Here is a 21,591-nt window from a genome sequence, read left to right as displayed (position 1 = left end):
AAAGAGAGAGGGAGTGGCCAGCTGTTTGGCCAGAACTCCAGGGCAGGGCGGTGCTTAGGTATGTGTGGTGCTGAGGAAAAAATATGGGGATAATACTAACAAAATCAGCCTTCATCTTTAAGATGAAGGCTACTTAGTCATAATGTAAGATGTTTTTTAGCAGTTTCTAGATTTTTTTTGGCTAATATTTTATTGAGGAGATCTGCATTAGTGCTCATCAGAGAAATTAGTCAATTGTTGTCTCTTTTTTTTTTTTTTTCAGAGCCTTACCTTATTTTGGGATGAGTATGATATTGCCTTCATAGAATTAGTTTGGGATTACTCCCTCTACATCTATTTCCCGGAAAAGCTTGGGGAGTATTGATATTAGTTCACCTTTAAAAGTCTCACAGAATGCAGTGGTTAGTCCATTGGGCCTCGGCTTTTCCTTGTTGGAAGACTTCTGATTACTTCATCAATCTCCTTGTATGTTATTTGTTTGTTTAGTTGTTTAGTTGGTTCAGTTTAGGCAGTTAGTATGTTTCTAGAAATTCTGCTTGGTTTTCCCTCTTTAGTGAGTGTAGATTTTGAGTGTAGTCCTTTATAATTATTTGGATTTCTTGGGTGTTTGTCATAATATTACCTGTGGTGTCTCTGATCTTGTTTATATAAATTTCCTCTCTTCTTTTTATCATTAATCTCACAATTAGTCTGTCAATTTTATGAATTTGTTTTCCAAAATATTCCCAGCTTTTTGTTTCATTGATTTTTTTCTTTTTGGGTCTGGTCATGGGGCCTGAACTCTGGGCCTGGGTGCTGTCCCTCAAATCTTCACCTCAAGGCTAGCACTCTACCACAAGCCACAGTGCCACTTCTGGCTTTTTTTCTGCTTATGTGGTGCTGAGGAATCAAACACAGGGCCTCAAGCATGCAAGGCAAGTGCTCTACCACTGTGCCACCTTCCCAGCCCTTGTTTCATTGATTTTTATGGATAGTTTTTTTTTTAGTTTCTGTTTTGTTGATTTCTGCCCTAATTTTTGCTATGTATCTCCAGTTAGTCACTTTAGATTTGAGTTTTTCTAGCAGTTACAATTGCATCAGGAGGTTATTTACTTTAATGTTTCCATTTTTTTCATATGTACAATTAGTGCTATGACCTTTCTTTACAACATTGCCTTTGTTCTATCCCAGAGGTTCCATTGTGATGTGTTTACATTTTCATTGAGTTGTAAGAATATTATAATTTCTTCCTGAATTTTTTCTGTGACCTGGGTGTTAGTCAGTACTGTGCTGTTCAATCTCCATGTTTTTGAGTAATTTCTAAAGTATGATTTGCTCTTAATAATTTGATTGATTCCACTGTGTTTGGCTATAATAGTAGGATTTATGCCAATCTCCTTGTATTTGCTGAGGTTCTTTGCATGTGTGATCTATGTTTGAGAATGTTCCATAGGCTGCTGAGAAGAAGGTGTATTAGGTCATTGTTGGGTAGAAAACTAGATGTCTGCTAAGTCCATTTTTATTATTGTGTCATTTAGTTCAGAGGCTTCTTTGTTTATATTTGTTTGGTTGATGTATCCTCTGAGGAGAGTAAGGTGTTAAAATCTCCCAATATTATTGCATTTGAGTCTATTTTGTTCGGTAAGGCTGAGAGTATTTGTTTAACCTGTTTAAGCACTCCATTGCTTGGTGCATAGATATTGACCACTCTGATTTCCTCTTCATGCATCAATCACTTTATTAGTATGTAATGTCCTTACTTGTCTCTGTATTTATTTTAGTAAGTCTACTTATCAGATAGTAATATGGCTACTCCTGTTTTCTTGCAGGGTACATTTGAATGGAAGATCTCTTTCCAATGCTTTGCTCACAGTTGGTTTTTATCTTTGGCTGTGAGATTGGTCTCTTAGCAAAATCAAATGAATAGATCTTTAACTTTTGATCCAATCTGCTTTTCGTTTTCTTTCGTTGGGGAATTGAGTCTGTTAATGTTTAGGGTTATTATAGAAATGTGTCCATTTTCTTGCCATTTACTTATTTTCCTGTATTTTGTTTCTTTTCTTTTCCCGTGCTTACTAAATTTGTCTTGTGGTGGTTTCTGTCTGATATGTTTCTTTCATTTTCTTTGGTTTTTTTTCAGATTGTATTCCTCCCTTTAGAATTGTTTGTAATGCCAGTTTGATGTTCATGACTTCCTTTAATCTTTGTTTGTCATGGAAAGTTTTAGTTTCTCTGTCAAATATAAATGATTGCTTCAATGGGTCACAGTTTGGTTTGGCAGTTGTTGATTTTCAGGATTTAGATAATATCATTCCAGGCTCTCCTTGCATTGAGGGACTGTGTAGAGAAGTTCGCAGTGATTCTCATTTTATTTCCATTGTAATATATGTCCTTCTTTGATTTTAGAGCAATTAAAGCCAATTCCTTGCTATTCAAGTCTAATATTTTTACTATGATGTGTCTAGAAATATTTCTCCTTGTATCCTGTCTGCTAAGGGTTCTATATGCTTCTGTTTGTGGGTGAGATTTTCTCTCTTAAGATGGGGAACTACTCTGTTATTATACCAAATAGGTTTTCCATGCCTCTATTAAATTATGCTCCCTCGTTGATTCTAATTATGCATAGATTTAATTTCTTGGCTGCTTTGGCCAAATCTTGGATTTCCCTTTGGAATGTTCTAAGTGTTTTTTTTAATTGTGAAAATATCATACAGAGGGGTTACAATTACATGGGCAAGATAGTGAGGACATTTCTTATCAAGCATTGTTGCCTCCTCCTTTGTTTCCCCTTTTATCCCTACTCCTCTCCATCCCCCCATCCCACGGCAAAGTTGTAAAAAGTTCGTTTTTCGACATAACGTCTGCCTTTGACTTTCTGTTCCAGTTCTTCTGATTTATTCTTGACTCCTGATATGCTATTTTCCATTTCACTTATTCTGTTAACTATGACTTCTACTGGTGTTTGCATTGTGGAAAATGAGCCCTTTATGCTATTAATATCAGTTCTCCAAGTATTAATTTCATCTGTTAATGAAGGGTTTACTGTGTTTTTTATTTTCTTTGTCGGTCGTGGGGCTTGAACTCTGGGCCTGAGTGCTTTCTCTCAGCTGTTCAGCTCATGGCGAGTGCTCTACTACTTGAGCTACAGCACCACTTCCAGTTTTCTGGTGGTTTATTGGAGATAAAATTTCAAGGACTTCCTGCCCGGCCTGGCTTTGAACCATGATCCTCAGATCTCAGCTTCTTGAGTAGCTAGGATTACAGGCAAGATCTGTTGATGCCTGGCTTAAGAAATCTTGGAATTCCTTTGTCATGTGTTCTTTCTTTTTCTTTTTTTAAATTTTTTACCAGGAGAGAGCACGAATGTCATTCCCCACTACTGCAAATTATGCAAGTGAGTTTCCCACTTTGGGGAAATCACAAGGCTCAGCACATCTGTAGTGCAATGGATAATCCTCGCCCTGGGAAAACCACCTTCGTGATCATGGTATCTCCCCTACCAGGTAAATATTCATGTCTTCCTTCTCCTATTGATACTTTCACATTTCCCCCTTTATTTCTTTGGCCAATTCCATGATCACTTCTTTAATGGTTCTTTTGTCCTCCATCTCTTCTTCACTTTCACTGGGGTCCTTCCCTGGGTTGTTGTTAGATTTGGGATTTGGTTTGTTGTCCTGATAGTCCATGAATCATGTCTTCTTTCATTGTGATTTACACATTTGGGTCCTGGGATTGTGGGGGTCGTGACCTGAGCTTGGCCTGCTCACACCAGAATGATGTGACAGCCCTCACTTGCCCCGGGCTAGTTGACACTGGGTAGGCCAGCCCATGCCAACAAGCACATGTGCATGCGCTGTCTCCAGCTGGCTGAGAGGAGCATGGTCCCGTCTGCAGTGGGGGATGGCAAGGTTAGAATCGGGACTTCAGGAGGGTTGGGCTACCCACATGGGCACAAGATTTGTTTGTGCCTTGGCCCTGGGTTGGGTCTGTCCCCACAAGTGGTCTATGCTTGGCCTCCTATGGCTGGTGGGCACATGTGCATGCTTGATGTATCTGAGGATGGGATCTACCAGAAATTGTTCCATTGGAAATGTCTGCTGCACAATTATGGAAACAGTAGATTCAAGACTCTGAGAGACAGGCATGAGGTTTGTGGAGAGGCAGGCACCCTAGAGGGGAACTCTCTGCTAGCAGCTACAGCGTGATTCCTGGCTTCTGGTAGGGGCCTGTGAATGCATGAGTTTGGGCTCCTGATGGGGGATTGCTCTACCAGCGCCAGCAGGTGCTCACGATAGGGGGTTGCTTCTCCTGTAGCTGGCACTCATGTTCACTTAGCAACTGCAGCTGATGAAATGCTTCTCCTGCAGCTGCCATTCAGAAGCCTTTCATGGTTCCTGAAGGGAGAGGCTCTGTGGGTGCGGGGACGTTTGTTTTCAGACCAGCATTGTTATCCCCTGATAGCCAGGACTGTTGAGGACACCGAGTCCTGGCGCCCAGCACGTGTGAGTCCCTAGGACCTCCTGCTGGAATCCAACATGTGGGATGTGGGCAGTGAGGAAGGGCTGGGACTTCTTTGACATCTTCAAGTGTAATGTTCCTTCATGAGTTGGAGGGAGAGGGGTCCGTGTCACGATCTGTGGGTAACCACCAGCTCTGATCTCCTGTGGGACGGGAGGGCTTCACCCCAGCAGAGAACTGGTTGTGAGGATGACCAGCAGTGCTGTGGCAGACCTCTGTGTCTTTGCGAGGAACTCTCAGGTTGGCTCCCATATCCTGGACAGACATGGAGCTGCTCCTGCAGCTCTTCTGTGTTAGTTGTGGGCTGAGCCATGGTGACAGGGGAGCTCTCTGGGTATGGGTGTTGTGGGGCCTCACCTCTGGTCTCTTCTGGGTATGGCGTTGTGGGAGTATTCTGTGTTTGGATTCTGCAGTCTGCTGTTAGTTATGGAGCCAGGGTAGCCACATGTTGTTTTCCTAAACTTCTGTATTTACCCTTGTTTTATAATGAAGTAGGGATATTAGGTCAAAGTAACATTGTTTTGTCCTCACCGTCATCATGGAGTCTGGATGGGTCTTGGAGGCTTTTTACCCAGCTCTAAAAAGCCTAGAGGGAAAACAGGCCATTCTGGGAATATTGGTGTCATGCTGCTGGGTCCCTAGAGAGCTCTGCTACATAGAATGCTCGACCCTGATTGCTCCCCTAGATGGTTTGTTTTTGTTGGGCTTGGGTCTTTACCCCAAACATGTGATTATTTTGTCTTTACAAGCTTTATGCAAGCTACATTATAGTCCGCAGGTCTTTTAGACATGAGTCCTTCTGCAGTCACCTGCTTTCTAATAAAGATTCTCAATTTGAGCTCTCAAAGTCTGGCTTGTCTGTTTCTCATGAACCAATTCCCATATAAAAATTTTAATGACTATTTCCAGTTGAACATTCCACATCAGTCTTAACCATAGCAGGTCAGATACTCTCTTTCTCGGGCTTTGTCTTGAAGAGAATGCTGTTTTACATTCCTCTGTCTCTCTGTCATCACAGAGAGCAAGTAGCTTTTTAACCAGGTGTCAAATCCCCATTTCAGGCTTTTAAAAGCAATTTCTTACCTCCAGATCTAGAAGACACAGACCACTGTCTTCCCTCAGAAGCTCTGGTGACCCAAGTGTAGCAAATCCATCCTTTTCTGTGGTATGAAGTGTCTTATCAGTGAATAGCACTAGATCAGCTGGAATTTCATCTTCTTTTAACTCTTGATCAGGATGCAATCTTTAGGCTTACATTAGTATTTGGAAACTCAAGATGTGGAGTCAGCAGTCCTTGTTGCCTTGAGGGATGAAAAGGCTGAGGAAATACTGAACACATGTTTTTAGAGGAATTGAGAGAGACCAAAAGACCAGTACAGATAAGGAAGAACATCAATTTGAATCCTGGGTTTTCCTTCCCTGAGATGATCCTTTAAGGCCTAAAATCCCTTGGCACACATATGTTCTGATAATATCACACATACCTGTGTCTCCCAATGGCTCTGGCCTATGTTCCGTAGTGGAGCTTCTATCTGAGAGATAAAGGCAAGAGCTAGCCATATGGCATGCGTTGGCATCTTCAGGCAAATATTACCCTGTTTCTCTGCACTCAATCTCTTGTGAAAATCTGTTCCACTTACCACAAACCCACTGGAGATTTCTTGCACGATCCAAGGTTGATTTACCAATATTTTAACAGACTCCTCTCATTAATAAGCTGAAACATGAACTATCATAATTTCATCAGGAGAATAAGCACTGTTTAAATTAATCTCTCAGCCCACATTTCCCAAAGATATATATCACATTGAATGCATATATATAGTCCATATACATTGTTCCCTTTTTTCTTTTAATATCTTTAAAGTCTGGTTCAGGGCAAACAATTCACAAGTCTGTGTAAAGTAGTTATTATGCAATCTCTCCAATTTAACTCTTAATTTAACAGAGGGAGGATAGACTAGGAAAGATAAGGTGAGTGGCAGCCAGGGATTTAGAAACAGGGTATTTAGAAAGATAGCACTATCTCCGTTGTTTTAAACCTTATACTCCTTAATCAGGTGTAGTTTTTACACCAGGGGAAACAAAATAACAAGAACTTCTTTCTACATATGACCTTGCCTGCTGTCCCCAATTGGTGTGCTCTAAAAGCTGAGAATGGACATCATAGAAAAAAGACGTATCCTGGAGAAGGAAACACTTGGAAAAATGGCTCCTCCTGGCAAAAAAAAAAAATTGCTTATCATGAAATATGGCTACTGGGCCTAAGTAATGCCATCTTGTCCTCATTACTGTTAGGAAAATGAAGGAGAATGAAAAAGGATTAGAGTGGATTCTCAACAGGCTAAAACTGTTTATTGCCAATGAGAAGCACAGATCTTCCAGTGATTGTGTTTATTTGGGGTTTGGTTATATGGGCCTTAACAAAGAAGCCGAAGACAAAAAAAAAAAAAAAGGTTATGGTCTCTTGGGTGTTCAGGGCAGTGTCCTTGGCCAGGCCTGGAATAGATACTGCTTGGGTTGGAGACAAGGACAAATTGTAGGCTATGGTCTCTTGGGGGTCAAGACTTGGACAGACACAGAATGGAATGCTCTGCCTAGAGTAAGTGGGCTTTCAGCTAAGCCAAGGTTGGAGTGGCCTGCTTGCAGATGGGCACGTGAGTGCCCACTTGGTGTTTTGCTTGACCTGGGGAAATATGGCAGGAGTCAATCCTTCAGTTGCATCTTGACACCTTAGTAAGTAATAGGGAACTTTCACTTCGAAGAACTATAGATTGGGCATAGGCCATTCTGAAACCTTTGGGTATATCACGGATTGTTAGGCTCTGGGAAGTCTCTACTCCTGTTTATTACCCCTAGATAACTATTATAACCACCTTGAACATGCTCTAACTGCTCCCTTATTCCCTAACTGACCTGTTTTTCTTCTGTAAACACACTTTATTAATCCCCATACCATACAGCATTTGCCCTGATGTGGTTTTTGTCTTTATAAGTTTTATGCTAGCTACAAAACTGCAAGTTTTGGTGGGGGAGGGGATGAGTCTGCTTGCAGTTGCTGGCTTTCTAATAAAGACTCCTGATTTGACCCCTCAAACTGTGGCTTCTCTGTATCTCACCATATAAGACTTAGAAGCCACAGCCAAATCCCAGTGCCAAGGGGCTACTTAGGTTCCTTGAAGCCACTGGTGGACAGGAACTGCACACAGGAGATAACTTTTGAGATATCCCAGGGCCCCATGGACTTTCCACTGCTCAGAAAGCCAGACTCTGGATTCCTCCCACACCACTAAATCTTTTTGGAATCATTCAGCCGATCTCCAGAGGTGAGTATGATTCTGCTTCCGATTCTGAAGATCCATCTATCTGGACTAGGTGGAAGTGGATCGCTTGTAGTCACACCCTCCTCCCCCTACCTCCAACAGCCTCTCTAAGGCTGAAATGTCAGAAAAGAGTTTTGGATTTTTCAGGAACTGGTACCAGTCTGCTGTATAAACTCTTATCTTCTGTGACTTTGTTCTTTGTTTTGTGCCTGTTGGTGAATTTTCTTCACTCCTATTTTTCCTTGCCAGACCTTTGGTGAGTTAATTCCTTTCACTTGTCCTTTGGTGAGTTAACTTGTTTGGTTTGCCTGAATTTGGTTTTTGGGGACTATTCTTTGTCAGATGGTCTGGGCCTGACAAGAACATTCATTCGATCTCGCAAGACATGTGAGGTCCTTTTGTCTGTCTGTTCCATGCATCCACTGTTCTTGCATCTCAGTCTCTAGAGATATAGTTCGTCCCATAGTAAGACTTCTGTCCCCCAATGTCTGCTTAAAGACTTAATAAAAGACAGTTTAAGAAGAAAAAGTTAACCTCTCTGTGTAATATAATGTGGCTTTAATATAAGTTGATATAAAAAGTGCTCTAGTCTAAAAAATGTGGTGAAACACAGACTAAGGCCATTGTTTAAAATACCTGGTTAAAATTGTGGAGACTATAAAAATAGCTCCTAGCAAATTCAGAATCCTTTGTGAGTCAAAATGCCCACTTTGGGTGTAGGATGTGGGTCATTAGACCCACCTTAAGCTTCTATAATATTTATAAAATAATTTGGGAGAAGTGTCTGTCTCTCCCCTGAGGAATCCCAGTAGGGCACTTTCCCTCCCCTAGTAATTTTTGCAGGCCCTCAAGATTAAGGACCTTCTAGGAAGTATTACAAAGTCAGTTCATATGCGAGTGTGTCTCATTACCAAAATTGTTTTAAAAGTTTTCTATTCTTTGTAATCTGTTTAAGACTAGAGATTGTGTTGAATTCTGTTTGTGGTTGGTTATTGGAAAAAGTTCATCTTTGTTTTCTAGCTGACCATGTGGTTCTATATTGCTAGCAGCCTAATGACAGAACTTAAAACACAATCAGCTCAGAAATTTATTGCAATAAAGACTAAAAAATCCTATGCCACAGAGAGTGGAAATATCAAGAGGCCAACAAGAAACACAAGATCTACTAAGAACAAAATATTAAGAAAGACAACAATAAGAACTCAACTTTACATTAGCATGCTGTATTTAACACTTTTTCCCAAGGGACTAATAGGGAAATGACCAAAGGAGCCTTCTTAACTCAGTCTTTGTTGCCTTGCTCTCTGTTCTATTTCCATTTTTGGCAGGTTTCTAGGCCTAAGATTTCTGGTGCACTCAACCTTCTTTACTGGAGTTTTCTTGAACACCTTCCCTACTCTAGGTTTCTTGAAAAACCTTACACCTAATCTTCCTTATTGGAGGTTTACTATACAACAAAACCTGGAGATTACCTTGCAAACTAGATGCTCAATATCCCAAAGCTAGACATGCCTCACAAACTAGATGCCAAATCTCCCAAAGCTGGAGTCATGTTGTAAATTAGATGCTTAATTTCCTAGATCCCCAAGGAATACTGTACCAATCAAGGGTGTTGGTGTTTCTTGCCTTGCTTCATGCACGATTTTGCTTTGTTGCCATGGCACTTGCTAGAGTTCCCTTTTCCTGAGAAGTCAGGCCTGGAACTCTTTAATGCTTTGCTTGCTGTTAAACTTAGGTATAAGTTAGACCTATTTATCATAATCCTCAAACTGTGCTGTCCATTCAGTCACACCTTCCACCACTGTCTTCTTGCCCAGGTGATCCCATTTTCACTCTCCAAGTTCTTCCCCTTTAGGGATTATTTGTCCACTTCCCACTGATCAGAAAACTTTCTAAGTGTTTACCATCAATTCTCAGGAAGGCCAAGTACTTTTCCTTTCTTGGGTATTCTTCTTAAACTTAGATCAGAGTTTGATGCCAATAAACCTCATTATAAATTGTATTACACTAACTAAAATGATTCCTTTGATTATTATATTTTGGCAAGACTGGGATTAAACCCTGAGCTTCATACTTACTAGGCAAGAATTCTATAATTAATCCATGACTACAGCACTTTTGTGCATTGATTATTTTCAGATAGGTCTTAATCTTTGACCAGGTCTCTATAACATCTATAAATCTCCCACTTTACATTTTTTGTCTTAGATGAGACAACTCCCACGCCCAGATTCTTCCATTGAGATACTGTCTCACAGTCTTTTATGTTTTCTGGTCTGGAATTATGAACTTTCTATCTAAGCCTCCTTCATAGCTGGAATATCAAGTGTGTGCTACCACATCGGGCTGTTGATTGAAAGAAGGACTCATGAAAATTTTGCCTCAGTTGTCCTTAAACCATTATCCTCTCGATCCCACAGTAGCTGGGATTTCAGGTCTAACCCACTCCACTAACATCTCATTCAAAAAAAGTCACTCTGAATGTCCTTACACAAGTGCATTCTTTCCTTTAAGTCCAATTCTGTCTGAATCAGGGTTGTGCCCCAGTATTTGTGTATTTTGAGTAGAAATTCTATTATATCTTCACTTCCTCGTTTCTGATAATGAACAAGGTTGGAACAAATGAATATTTACATATCAATTTAAACTTATCTAATGAATTTTCACAAAATTAAAAATTATATATATTTAAACTTATATTTAGGTGTGTTATAGTGTAAATATATTACTATTAGTATATAATTATATATTGTATACATATTATATACATATTTAATTACACACTGCACAAATTTCTATATATACATTTGCATTAAAATAATGAAATCCATTCTAAGATGTTTTATATTTGGACTATGATTTATAACTCTCTAAAAAATCATTGTCTCAATATTTTAACAACTATTCTTTGGCTATATGAAAACAAATATATCTATATCTTTGTTTTACATTTTTGATGGTAATAGTATTTGAATTTAGGGCCTCATGGTTGCTAAACCAGCATTTTATCTCCTCACCCTCCTTCCCCCTTTTTTTGGTGCCTGTCCTGGGGCTATCCTCAGGACCCAGGCACTGTCCTTGAGCTTTATTCTCAAGTCTAGCTTTCTACCACTTCAACTCCACTGCTGGCTTTGTGGTATTTGATTGGAGATAAGAGTCTCACAGGCTTTCTTGCTTGGATTGGATTTGTACCTCAATCCTCAGCCCTCAGTTTCCTGAATTGCACAGATTAATCATGAGCCACCAGTACCTAGCTTCTCCCAGTTTTTTGAGCCCAGCCTCTAGCTCTTTTTTGCTTTAGGTATTTTGTAGGTAGATTTTGCATTTTTTTCCCAGGACCAACCTCAGATTAGGATTCTCCTACTTTAGGTCTCCCAGGAAGAAGTCCATGCTACCCCACTTGGCTTGGTTATTGAAATGGGGGCCACACTACACTCTCTTAGCCCAGCTTCAAAATTCACCTCTTCAATCTCTGTCTCCCTTGTAGCTGAGATTACAGGTATAAACCACTTCTCCATTACTAAAAATAAATCCTTCCTTTTGATTTAATTAGACTAATTCAACTTCTTTTATAAGTTTTGTTCAAATAGTTGACCTTTAGGCCAGCTGTGCATCAATAGGCCTCATAATTCATGTTTTTAAATTTTCATCTTATGTAGTTTAGTAGGCTGGCTCTGTATCTAATAGTTTTCTCTGGGGTTTCTGAATTGTTTTACCAAGTATATACCCACAGGAATATTTTCACAAAAGATACATGCAGGGAAAACTTTCTGAATAGAATTCTGACAAGAAATTTTTTCTTTCTCCCACTTGAATTTAATAAAGCATGAAATTCTAGAGAAAATTATCGTCTTTCCTCAGGGAGTTTTAGTATTAAATAAGACTGACAAGCTATGTAGACGAGAATGACTTTTCCTAAATATTTTAAGGATTCCTTCTCTTAATTTTGGATGGAAAGCAGAATAGAGCATATCTGGCTTTGTATCTTTTCCTCAGTCATCAAGGCTTTTCAATGTGAAGATGTCTTTTTTGTTTCCCCTAGTTGGAAAATATTTTCCAAATTCTGGATAATAATAATTTTCGATATATGTCCTATGTCTTTTCATTTGCTAACGTGATTCAGACTGATAGCTGTCATTCTGAGTTCTGAATTGCTCTTCAGTCTCTTTGCTTTCTTACTGTGTCTTTAAATTCTGTTATTTTACCATAGACAATTTCATTTTATAAAGTGTTTTAATTTTTAATCGTCAATAATGTTTCTTCTTAGCATGGTGTCAATGCCTGATGCCTGTAATCCTAGCTACTCAGGAAGCTGAGATCTGTGAATTGTAGTTTGAAATCAGCCCAGACAGAAAAATCTGTGAGAGTCTTATTGACCATTAACCAGCAAAAACCTAGAAGCTGAACGAATGTTTAAGTGGTAGAGTACAAGCCTTGAGGACAAAAGTTAAGCAATACTTTCAGGTCCTGCATTCAATTTCCATTATCAACATCACGGAAAATTTAATGCTGCTTCTTTGAACACCAACAACCAATCTGTTCTTATTTTATATATTTCTTTCCAAGAACTAACATTTTTTACAGTCACTTTTTCCTCTTTCAGGATACTTTTTTTCCATGGCTTATTACTTTTGATGAATTTAAGTTATTTCAATTTTGCATTTATAATGAATAATTGGTTTGACTAACATAGGTAGCTTTCTGATTTTACTTGCCATCCATTGCCTTTTTAACTCATGTGAGTCTCTGGGTAGATTATTTCCCACATCTTTTAGTTAAAGTAGACTGGTACTCAGTTCAGTCTTCTCCAGTTGTCCAAGAGTGGAAGGGGTTGTCTGCCATTAAATCTCGATGTCAAGTCTAAGAATTTCCAGGACAATTATTTCAGTATGCTAATGAATATTTTTCTATCTCCACATTTTTATGGGGGCGGGGCTGGTCCTGGGCTTGAACTCAGGGCCTTGGCTCTGTCCCTGAGCTTGTCTGTACTCAAGGCTAGAGTCTACAATTGAGCCACGGTGCATTTCCAGCTTTTTCTGAGTAGTTTTTTGGAGAGTCTCATAGACTTTCCTTCCTGAGCTGGCTTCAAACTGTGATCCTCATATCTCAGCCTCTTCAATAGCTAGAATTACAGACGTGAGCCATCGGTACCCATGTAAATAACACTTTTAAGTTCTCTTTGGACTTAGAGACTTTGCATGACTATAGGACTTTCAACTCATCACTAGATGTGGAAAGGCGTCCATGTGTAATGCTTAGGGAAGAACACATCAAGAAAGAGCAATAGGTAACACAGAACCCAAATTAGCCAAATCTAGAATCCAAACTAGGAACAAAATTGTCTGAATAACCATAAAATCTTTGAGCCCCTTTGTTCTGAGTAGCTTGTTTAGGAATCCCTTGGTATTTGGATGTTTTTCTCTTCCTGAAGGTAATAGTCCAGGAAGAAAAGTTTTCATATATTAAAGACAAGTAGTTGTCTAAGGTAACACATACTCTTTCCTTGAACACAGTGATCTAAGGAAGAACCAGAGAGATTTAAATCTCCCGTTTGAATAGTTTTATTGTCAATACATCTTGGAAAATAGTCTGTGGAATGTTGATTTTTGTTTTGCATTGCAAATGAAAATACTTGCATTATTAGGTGTCTAGTCATGTGAAAACAAAATTAAAAATTCGATATTATATGAAAAGACATTGAAAATATTGTTTAAGGTTAGCTTCGGAGGAGTCCTGTGCAGAAATTCAGGGAGAATTTAATGAATGGAAAGACCTCCGTCTTCTCTCTGCCATGCTCTGGCCACATGGACTTCAGGGCCTCATTTCTTTCTACTCAATGAGCTTTCGAGTCTGCTTCATAAAATGGGGTTCCTGATGCTCAACTCACAGAATTATTGGGGAAAGAAAGGGAAATGAGAAATGGAAAATACTCAGTAGGATCATCGTATATTATTAGGGTTTCTTTATTCTGCATTTTCCACTTTAATTCTTCCTAACATGCAATCTAATTGATAAATCATTTTAAGTTTCTTAAATTATTAATTGCTTCAAATTTGTTAGCAAGTTTTACAATTTTGTGATAATTATTCTATTAACGCAGATGGTCTATGGTGGATCATGCCTATAACCTTGGTACTCAAGAGACATAGATCTGAGTATCACAGTTGGAAGCCAGCCTGAGCAAAGAAGTCCCACTGATACTCTTATTTCCAATTAACTACTCAAAAACTGGAAGTAGTGCTGTGGTTGAAGTTGTAGGGTACTAGCTTTGAGCACAAAGAGGCTTTGGGACAGCACCAGACCCTGAGTTCAATCCCCACAACTGACAAAAAAGTAATGAAAAACTATTTAAGCAGGAACAAATTTCATGGACAAACTGAACCTAAAGATTAGAAAATCTATGATGGAATTGAAATTAGTCACTGTGGGAGAAAGCTGTGTTATTTCAGTCCACAGCTAAAATCAATGGATAAACAGAAAAGAGACAGCCTGGTGTAGGGGATTTGGTGCTTTCTGTGTGGACAGAAATCATGATTGATTTCAGGCCATCAGTGTGATGTTACTTGGTCCAAAGAAATCTTGCCATTAGCAGCATGTGGAAAAGCTACGAGCCAAGGATAGCCTAGCTCAGTCTTTTGTTAAATGCAAAAACGTGAGCAAGTCCATTGGAAGCCATAAAAGGAGCTGCCTTTTCAACTCACATAAAAACACACTATAAAAGTCATTGTTTGAAGCTAAATATTAAGTTAATCAGTCAAGCAGTTAATGAAACGGACAATAAAAATAAATTGATATGTTGTGGTCTCAATCTTAAGACTAAAAATTATGTTTAGTAAACAAAGAAATACAGTTGGTAATATATGACCTTTTCTCCAAAATAGATGGCAAAAATTTGTGTGTGCATGTGTGCTCTGTGTGTGTGTGTGTGTGTGTGTGTGTGTGTGTGTGTGTGTGTGCTGATCCTGGGGCTTGAATTCAGGACCTGGGTACTGTTCTCAAGCTTTTGTATTCAAGGCAAGTGCTCTACCACTTGAGCCATACCTTCACTTCTAGCTTTTTGGTAGTTAGAGATAAGAGTCTCATAAACTTTTCTTTCCTGTGCTGGCTCCAAAGTGAGATCCTCAGATCTCAGCCTCCTCAGTAGCTAAGATTACGGATGTGAGCCACTGGCACTAGGCTCTGATAAAGATATTTCTATGTCGGAGAAATCCATGAGAGTCACAGCTTCTCTGGATTTTGTACTACCATGAAATAATTTTCAAAAAGAAATGCATGAGAGATGATTTGCAGATCTGTTGTCTCACTTGATTTCTAGCACCAATTCTCCAAGTAACAGTGATACCTCTTTATGTAAGCAAAATAATGGGCTCATCAACAAGATAAATAAAAAGCCCATGGATTGGGAGAAGATCTTCACTAGCCATACAAAAGACAAGAGTCACATATCTAAAATATACATAGAGTTCAATTAATTATACCTCCTACATAAAACCTTCAAATAAACAACCACCCCATTACTGATTGGGCTAAATAATTAGAAAGAGACTTCTCTGGAGAGAAAATAAGAATAGAAAACAGATATATGAAGAAATGTTCAACATCTCTTGCCATAAAAGAAACGCAAATCAAAATCACCTTGACTTCCACCTCACCCCAGTTAGAATGGCCATTATGAAGAAAACAAATAATAATAGATGCTGGTGAGAATGTGGCCAAAAGGGAACGTTACTATGCTGTTGATGGAATTGTAAAGTGGCTCAACCACTCTGGAAAGCATCATGGAGGTTCCTCAAAAGATTAAACATATAAATCCCCTATGATTCAGCAATCCCACTCCAGGAATTTATCCAAATTATCACAAGCAAGGCCACACTAAAGCTAACATAACATTGCAGTATTATTGACCATAGCTAAGGTATGGAACCAACCCAGATGCCTTTCAATAGATGAATGGATCAAGAAAATGAGGAATATATGCACACTGGAATTCTAGACTTCCATCAGAAAGAATGACATTGTCCTATTTGTAAAGAAATGGAAAGACTTGGAAAAAATCATTTTAAGTGAAGTGAGCCAGACTCCCAAAACATAGGCTCCATGGTTTCCCTCATTTGTAACAATTAGATTATGTCTAGGATAGTTCCTAGCACAGGAACACACTAGCTCAGTAGCTATGGACATAGGACCTTATAAAATGATGCCTATCAAAATGAACTCCAAGATATAGAAACAAGAGGTCTATTTTTTGTGTTGACTTTGCTGATATCAATGTATTATATCAAGTATTTCTTCTTCTTTTCTTTTTTTTATCCGCTTTGGTTTTTTTAAATTTAATTTTATTTTATTTGTGAACATACTGTACAGAGGGGTTACAATTACATGGGCAGGATAACGCATATATTTCTTACCAACCATTGCAGTCTCTTCCTTTGTTTACCCTTCACATCCCTGCCCAACCTCCCCCCTCCCCCCCATCCCAATCCTTCCCCTTCCCCCCCGCTCCACACAGAAATTGTAAAGCTCGTTTTGGACATGACAACTTGTACTTCTCATTGTTGCAACAGGTCCACCTGAATCCTTAAACGAATTGTTTTTCCCCATCTCCTCCACAAGTTATACTGCCATCAAATATAGTGAAAGCAGGGGTTATACTGTGCGGGAAGGACATACAAAGCAACAAAGAAATAATCTTATAAATGCATTAGAAAAACATGCATGAAAGAAAAAACATTAAAATACAGATCTAAGGGTTCATTTTCCTAACATCACATAATCTGAGCTTTTCCGCTTGACTCATACATATACTAGATATTGCAAATAAGGGAAACCATGGGACCTATGTTTCTTTGGGCCTGGCTTATTTCACTTAATATAATTTTTTCCAAGTTTCTCCATTTCCTAACAAATGTGGAAATGTCATTCTTTCTGATGGAGGCATAGAATTCCATTGTGTATATATACCACATTTTCTTGATCCATTCATCTACTGAGGGGCATCTTGGTTGGTTCCATATCTTAGCTATGGTAAATAATGCTGCAATAAACATAGTTGTGCTGGTAGCTTTAGTGTGGTCTTGTTTGTAAACATTTGGGTAAATGCCCAAATGTGGGATTGCTGGGTCATAGGGGAGCTCTTTGTGAAGTCTTTTGATGAACCTCCATACTGCTTTCCAAAGTGGTTGAACAAGTTTACATTCCCACCAACAATGAAGTAAGGTTCCCTTCTGTCCACATCCCCTACAGCATCTGTTGTTAGAGTTCTTGATTGTAGCCATTCTAACTGGAGTGAGGTGGTATCTCAAAGTTGTTTTGATTTGCACTTCTTTTATGGCTAGGGAGGTTGAGAATTTCTTCATGTGTCTATTGGCCATCCTTCTTTCTTCTTCAGAGAAGTTTCTCTTTAAGTCTTTCGCCCACTTATTTATTGGGCAGTTGATTCTTTGAGGATTTGTTGTTGGGGGATTTAATTTTTTGAGTTCCAAGTACATTTTAGATATGAGACCCTTGTCCGTTGTATTGCTAGTGAAGATCTTTTCCCAATCCATGGGCTTTCTATTGATCTTGCTAGCTATGTCCTTTGCCATGCAGAAGCTCTGCAACTTTATGCAATCCCATTTGTCCAACCTTTGTTTGATTTGTTGTGTTTCCGAGTCTCTATTGAGAAAATTTCGGCCTGAGCCAAGGAGACCTAGGGTTTCTCCTATTCCATCCTGTAATGTTTTCAGAGTGTCTGCTTTGACTTCGAGGTCTTTAATCCATTTGGAGTGGATTCTGCTGCAGGTTGATATATAAGGATCTAGCTTTAGTTTTCTACAAATAGTTAACCAATTTTGCCAGCACCGTTTACTGAAGAGGCCATCTTTCTTCCATTCTATTGTTTTAGCTCCCTTATCGAAGATTAGATGGCTATAGGTCTGTAGGTTCATTTCTGGGTTTTCAATTCTTTTCCATTGGTCCTGAGGTCTGGTCTTATGCCAATACCAAGCTGTTTTGATTACTATGGCTTTATAGTAGAGTTTGAAATTTGATATTGATATTCCTCCAGCAATGTTCTTTCCATTGAGGAGCGTTTTTGCTATTCGGGGTCTTTTATTGTTCCATATGAATTTTTGGATTGCCTCTTCTATTTCCTTGAAGAATGAGGTTGGAATTTTGATAGGTATCACGTTGAATTTGTAGTTAGCCTTTGGAAGTATTGCCATTTTCACGATGTTAACCTTTCCAATCCAGGAGCAAGGGAGGTTTTGCCATTTTTTAAGTTCTGTGTTGATTTCCTTTTTCAAGATTTTAAAGTTTTCATCATAGAGGTCCTTCTCTTCTTTGGTTATGTTAATTCCTAGGTATTTTAATTTTTTTGATGCTAGTACAAATGGAGATGCTTTCCTAATTTCAGCTACACTTTTCTCATTGTTGGCATACAGAAAAGCTATTGATTTTGGGGGGTTAATTTTATAACCTGCTACTTTGCCAAAGTTTTGAATCAGCTTGATTAATTTGGGAGTGGAGTCTATGGGATTCTTTAAATACAAGATCATGTCGTGTGCAAAGAGGGAGAGTTTTATTTCTTCTTTCCCTATTTGGATCCCCTTTATGTCTGCATCTTGTCTTATTGCTGTAGCTAGGCATTCTAATACTAGATTGAAGAGAAGTGGAGATAGTGGACATCCTTGTCTTGTTCCTGAGTTAAGTGGAAATGGCTTTAGTTTTTCACCGTTAAGTATAATGCTGGCTGTAGGTTTGTCATATACAGACTTTATTGTATTGAGGAATGTTCCATGGATTCCTAATTTTTCCAAAACCTTCATCATAAAGGGGTTTTGGATCTTGTCGAATGCTTTTTCTGCATCTATTGAGATAACCATGTGGTTCTTATGTTTGCTCCTGTTGATGTGATGCATAATATTAATTGATTTGCGTATATTGAACCAGCTTTGCATCCCTGAAATGAATCCTGTTTGATTGTGGTGTATGATTTTTTGGATGAATTGCTGAAGTCGGTTGACAAAAATTTTGTTGAGAAGTTTTGCATCAATGTTCATCAAAGAATGGGTCTATAGTTCTCTTTTTTGATGAGTCCCTGCCTGGTTTTGGGATGAGGGTTATGATGGCTTCATAGAATGTGTTCGGTAGTGAAATTTCTCTTTCAATTTCATTGAAGAGTTGGAGGAGTGTTGGTGTGAGCTCTGCTTTGAAGGCCTTGTAGAATTCCGCTGTAAAACCATCCGGTCCTGGACTTTTCTTAGCTGGGAGGTCTATTATTGCTGTTTCTATTTCAATGCTTGATATGGGTCTGTTAAGGTGGTTTAACTCATCTGGTTTAGTTTTGGCATGTCAATTTTTGCTGGGCAAAGGTCAATTTCTGTCAAGTTCTCAAACTTATTAGCATAATGTTTTGAGAAGTATTCCCTTATAATATTCTGAATCTTGGTTGTTTCCGTGGTGATGTTTCCATTCTCATCTCTGAGTTTATTTATTTGGGTGTGTTCTCTCATTTTTTTGATAAGATTTGCTAAGGGTCTGTCAATTTTGTTAATTTTTTCGAAGAACCAACTATTTGTTTTGTTGATTCTTTCTATAGTTTTTTTGGATTCTAATTCATTTAATTCTGATTTAATTTTAATTATTTCTTTCTATCTATTGGATTGGGGTTTATCTTGTTGCTCTTTTTCAAGGAGGTGTAGATGTGTAGTTAAATTGTTGGTACAGATTTCTCCAATTTGTTGATGTAGGAGCGCAGTGCTATAAACTTGCCTCTGAGTACTGCCTTTGCTGTGTCCCAGAGGAGCTGGTAATTTGGTGTTCATTTATGTTGAATAGCATGAACATTTGAATTTCCTTTCTAATATGTTCCATGACCCACTCGTGATTCAGCAGTATGTTCAGCCTCCATATGTTTCTGGACTTTCTTTGGTGGCTTTTGGTGTTGAGTTCTCATTTTATTCCCTTGTGGTCAGAGCGAATGCAAGGTATAACTTCAATGTTTCTGGATTTAGACAAGTTTGCTTTGTGGTCTAAAATGTGGTCTATTTTAGAAAATGTTCCATGTGCTGCTGAGAAAAACGTGTATTCTGATGCTGCTGGGTGAAATGTTCGGTAGATATGTGTTAAATCTAGTTGATCTATGCAGCTGTTTAAATCTGCAGTTTCTCTGTTGAGTTTTTGCCGAGTTGATCTATCTAGTGGGGAGAGTGGTGTGTTAAAATCCCCAACAATTAATGTCTTTGGATTTATATAGGATTTGAGGGAAAGTAATGTTTCTTGGATGAATTTGGGTGCTCCATTGTTTGGCGAGTGGATATTTAGAATTTTAATATCCTCCTGAAGTAGAGATCCCTTAATTAGTAGGTAGCGACCTTCTTTATCTCTTCTCACGAATCTTAATTTGAAGTCTATTTTATCTGATATAGGATTGCAACTCCTGCCTGTTTAAGCGGCTGTTTGCTTGCTAGATTTTGTTCCAACCTTTAACATTGAAAATGTGTTTGTTTTTACGGGCAAGATGTGACTCCTGAAGGCAGCAGATAGAAGCGTCTTGTTTTTTAATCCAACTAGACAGTCTATGTCGCTTAATTGGAGATTTCAGTCCGTTAACGTTAAGAGAAAGGACTGAGAGGTATTTGGGAGTTCCCGCCATGTTATCCACCTTCTTGGGGGCTGTGAAAACTGGGTTCTTCCTATGGTTCTTGGATTCTCAGTTTGGTGCATTCCAGGCTCTTCTTGCTTTGATTGTCTCTGCTGAGAAATCTGAGGTGATTCTAATTGGTTTCCCTTTATAGGTGATTATCCTTTTCTCCTTGAGGGCTTTAAGGATGTTTACCTTGGTCTGAGTTGATCCTGTGTAGATTATAATGTAACGGTGGGATGTCCTATTCTGGTCTGGTATGTTTGGAGTTCTAAAAGCTTCTTGTATCTGAATAGGCCTATCTTTTTGCATGTTTGGGAAGTTCTTTGCTGTTAAACAAATTTCCTTGACCATTAACTTCTGTTTCAAGGTGCTCCTCTACACTCATTATCCTTAGATTAGGCCTTCTGATGGTGATTTCCAAGTGTTGGATAGATCTATCATATTTCTTAGACTTGTCTTGGATGGTTGTATGTTCTTTCTCTATAATATCTAGGCTGTCTTCAATCCCTGAGATTCGATCCTCTGCATGGTCTAACCTGATGTCAAGGCTTTCTACATTGTTTTTTATCTCTTTTCCTTCTAGTTGTTCAGCTTTGATGGCTTCGAATTCTTTGTTGAAGCTTTGTTTTAGATCTTGTATGAACTTCTTTACTTCTTTAATTTGATGTTCAGTGTTTATTCTCAAATCATTTATTTGATTGATTATGGTTTCCTTGGACTCCCATTCCTTCTGTTGGGTTCCATTCAGCATTCCCTTTGTGGTCTCCCTTACTTCCTTTAGCTCTTTTTTAATGGATTTCATGAATGCCTTTAGTGATCTTTTTGTATCCTCTTTCTGCTCTCTCAATTCCTGCATTACTCTTTGGTTAGCGTCTTCCTGTTCGTGGGATTCCTGTAGTTCTCTTTGAGTGTTCTCAGCCTGCTCACGCCATTCTTGCCTTTCTCTTTGAGTATTCTCAAGCTGCTCATGCATATCCTGTATCAGTTTTTGAGTAGCTTCCTCACGCTTATGATATTCCTGTATAAACTTCTGGGATGCCTCCTCTCTCTCCCTATCACGCTCATACAGAGTCCTTTGTATGCTTTCAATCTTTTCATTTATCATGTTTGCCAGCAGTGTTTGTAGAGCTATTTGGGAATTCTCCT

The 21,591-nt window shown here is 38.8% G+C and overlaps 1 non-coding gene across 1 annotated transcript; it reads right to left on the bottom strand.

The window, feature by feature from the left end:
- Positions 1-3,328: 3,328 nt before the first annotated feature.
- Positions 3,329-3,490, bottom strand: LOC122098327. The gene has a single exon (XR_006145727.1). It is a non-coding gene; the product is annotated as a U1 spliceosomal RNA (small nuclear RNA).
- Between the last annotated feature and the right edge of the window lie 18,101 nt (positions 3,491-21,591).

The sequence above is a fragment of the Dipodomys spectabilis genome, unplaced genomic scaffold (genome assembly GCF_019054845.1).
Source record: "Dipodomys spectabilis isolate Male_0828 unplaced genomic scaffold, ASM1905484v1 ptg000475l, whole genome shotgun sequence".
NCBI lineage: Eukaryota > Metazoa > Chordata > Mammalia > Rodentia > Heteromyidae > Dipodomys > Dipodomys spectabilis.
The sequence above is the reverse complement of the archived record's forward strand: the minus strand, read 5'-3'. Positions and strand labels throughout refer to the sequence as shown.